The sequence below is a fragment of the Alosa pseudoharengus genome, unplaced genomic scaffold (genome assembly GCF_046254945.1).
Source record: "Alosa pseudoharengus isolate Yale_2024_CS ecotype anadromous, Long Island Sound unplaced genomic scaffold, YU_APseudo_1.1 YU_APseudo_1.1_scf_15, whole genome shotgun sequence".
NCBI lineage: Eukaryota > Metazoa > Chordata > Actinopteri > Clupeiformes > Clupeidae > Alosa > Alosa pseudoharengus.
Genome location: NW_027468620.1, coordinates 38,334,795 through 38,338,199, shown reverse-complemented (window position 1 = coordinate 38,338,199; position 3,405 = coordinate 38,334,795). Strand labels below are relative to the sequence as shown.

The 3,405-nt window shown below is 37.7% G+C and overlaps 1 long non-coding RNA gene across 1 annotated transcript; it reads left to right on the top strand.

Annotated features, from left to right (window-relative positions):
• The first annotated feature begins 1,135 nt into the window (after positions 1–1,135).
• Positions 1,136–2,251, top strand: LOC143124685 (uncharacterized). Its single transcript, XR_012987065.1, has 3 exons — positions 1,136–1,391; positions 1,869–1,923; positions 2,211–2,251. It is a non-coding gene; the product is annotated as an uncharacterized LOC143124685 (long non-coding RNA).
• The last annotated feature ends 1,154 nt before the right edge of the window (positions 2,252–3,405 follow it).

Below are 3,405 nucleotides of genomic sequence, written 5' to 3'. Positions count from 1 at the left end.
TTTCCTGAAGGAAATACAGTGCATGAAAATGCAAAAAATATGATGTAAAATATCATACAGAGTAAAAACAAACTATATTGGTTGCTAGGTAGATGAGGTTTAATATAGTTGGAGTGACCGAACAGTTAAATAGGTGGATAGTTTATATGGTTAAATGATTTGCTTGGAAGATAAGGTTTAATATAGTTGGAATGATTGAACGGTTAAATAGGTGGACAATACTTAACTTAGTTAACTTAGCTAATGCATTTTTAGTAGTTAGCAATGCTAACATGCTAACTATGTTAACCATGTGACTTAGCTAATCTAGCTAATCATTTTTAGCAGTTTTGCTAACTATGCTAATTAGCATGCTAACATGTTAGCATGCTAACTATGCTAACCATGTGACTTAGCTAACTTAGCTAATCATTTTTAGCAGTTTTGTAAAAAATGCTAACTAGCATGCTAACATGCTAGCATGCTAACTATGCTAACCATGTGACTTAGCTAACTTAGCTAATCATTTTTAGCAGTTTTGTAAAAAATGCTAACTAGCATGCTAACATGCTAGCATGCTAACTATGCTAACCATGTGACTTAGCTAACTTAGCTAATCATTTTTAGCAGTTTTGTAAAAAATGCTAACTAGCATGCTAACATGCTAGCATGCTAACTATGCTAACCATGTGACTTAGCTAACTTAGCTAATCATTTTTAGCAGTTTTGTAAAAAATGCTAACTAGCATGCTAACATGCTAGCATGCTAACATGTTAGCATGCTAACTATGCTAACCATGCTAACTAGCTACTGTGGGTAGGAGTCATAGTTGATGACAAGTAACAGTTACAATGGCTGAACAGTTAAAAAGTTCAGTAGTTTAAAGGGTTAAATTGTTTAAAGCTACATTGTGTACTTTTTTGAGTTAATTCTTAGCAAAAACCCATTTGTTCTTTCAAAAATATGTGCTCATTCATGTGTAATTATTTCCACTTACTAATCAAAGTATTCTCGTAAGTGTAGAATCTGCTATTCCAAATACATACGCGCGAGCCGCGCAAATGGCTGAATCCATGTTGCGCCTCCATCTTTGAAATACATTCGCCAACGAGGGACATTCCTGGAAATTCAGCTCCGCCTTTCGCGCTTGTAGGCAACACTCATTGCATGATCAGTCTACTCGCGACTGCCGGCAGATTTGAAAGTCTGTTGAAAATGGAGGATTACAACTATTCTCGAGGACATGAAAAGGAGTCGCCAAGGAAGCGAAAAAGAGAATTAAAACGCCAACGCGACCGGAAAAACAACAGACCAAAGTCAATATTGGAGTGGCTTTTCTAAGATGGAAAGAGCTCGTGAGGAGCAAGGATTTTAAAAGGGACGCCGAAATTGCCTGCTTTCTCCTCGACAGGTAATTTGGCCTATTCGTGTAAACATACAGTCTATGGTGTAAATTCGAAGTTTTATAGTTGCTTGGCTTAGTATAGCATGGTTGTCCATAACGCTAGAATGACGTCTGGGATACTTTTCCTCGCGTCGATGAAAAAGGATTGTAACATAAATCTGCTATGACGGATCACAGGCAAAGGGCACTAAATTGTAGTTATTTTTCATTGCTTTTGCTTTGTAGCCTAAATATATCCTAATCTGATAATGCTAGTGTAGCCAATTCCAAGGGTGACGTTCACATCCTGAGGCCTGTCCTGTAGTCTTATTAATTGTAGACGTAGCCTACTAAATTGTCTGAACGTTTTTCACTGCATGAAAACAATTGTTGATTCTATGTGATTGTTGTTTGATAATAACTGAAAGTATATTTTTAATATCTTGGTGTTTACCATTTTATGTACTGTTATATGTTGTGAAACGCTCTGCTTATTCATTTCAGATTAGCATCTTGGCGCAATTGCAGAAGCCCCTGAAATTGAGAACCTTGAACAGAGGTAACCCATCAATGCTCATAATGTCTATACCCGATGACATTCTCTATTGTATATTTTCATGATATAAGCATTTATATATATTTTTTACAAAGCCTACATGACATGAGCATCGTGGAGGAGGATGTGGACGAAATTCAATGGTCTTGTTATGTGATGCACGTGCATGCCTTCATTGTAACCTTGCCTGTAACTCAGTCTAGGCAAAATAGCACTATACAGATTAGTAACAATATGTTGAACTATATAAAATGGCGTGTATGTCTAACGACACTGCATGTCTTCCACAGGATCAGCTTTCCAGGAGACTGCAAATTTAGAATGATGGCCCATGTTGCTTCAAAGGCACCATACAAAAAGGAAGGGTTCATGTGTAAATACCATAATTTGTTAATTTCTGTAAATAAATATATTGCAAATAACATTGTTGACCATGTTACTGTCATTTGGTGTTTCAAAATGGTAAATTACCACAACTCCTTTTTTAATTATAAGTTTGTGGATGTAATGTATGAGGTACAGCATGAACAGTCTCTTATCAATTCTAAAAGTTTTTATTTTCATGAAAGCAAAATATAGCGATGTACCGGTGTAAAATAAATTAAATACAGTTTTAAAAGGAACAGGCAGTACAAGAACACTAATACAAAACTATTTACAATAACACAACATTACAACATTACAGGAAGGTGAAATAAATTCCAGAGATGTCCCTGAGGGTCAGGGAATTTATCCCTTATCCTACACACACAGCTTGGGATCACTCTTCTATTACCCTGTCCTAGAGACCCATGCTGCCAGAAAATGAAATGTCTGTAGGTAGCATATCTGAACTCTATTGTCATCACCTGGCTCTCTTACATGGCCTAATGCTGTGATGTCTGTGATGTACTGCCTGTGAATCTGGAGAAAACCTTCATCTAGGCAGTGCTGTGTGTAGTGAGGCAGAAGGCTCACACAGGTGGCAGGGTTTTGTCCACAGCATTTTCTCTTCTGATCGATTGGCATGTCTCTGCAGTGTGTACAACTACACCAAGGCATCCCTGGCACAGGTGGGGGGACGACATGTCTGCACTGATGCATCAAACACCAGACCTGGCTGCCTCACTATAGCAACTGTGTGGTGAGGTTCCTGTGCTCTTGCAGGCTCATTCCATCCACAAGTCTGAAGAAATAAGACAAGAAATAAGATCAGATAGGCTTGTTTAGGTAGCAAAGTTAGATTGTTAGCAGAGTAGTAGTAATAGTAGCCTACTCTGTGTCATTTTTCAAGTGTTCACACAAAATGATGAATACTATGTATGTGTATGGACAATGAAAAGGTGAAAATGTTGTGTAACATTTTCTATAGACCATAACGTAATTATGTGTCGTGATTTCACTGGGAGACATCTCGCATCATGCAGTTGACTGGCAACAGCTAGAAATTGCTACAAACAATTGAGATACAAACAGGCAGGGAAGCTACACCAAGCGCGTGACTGA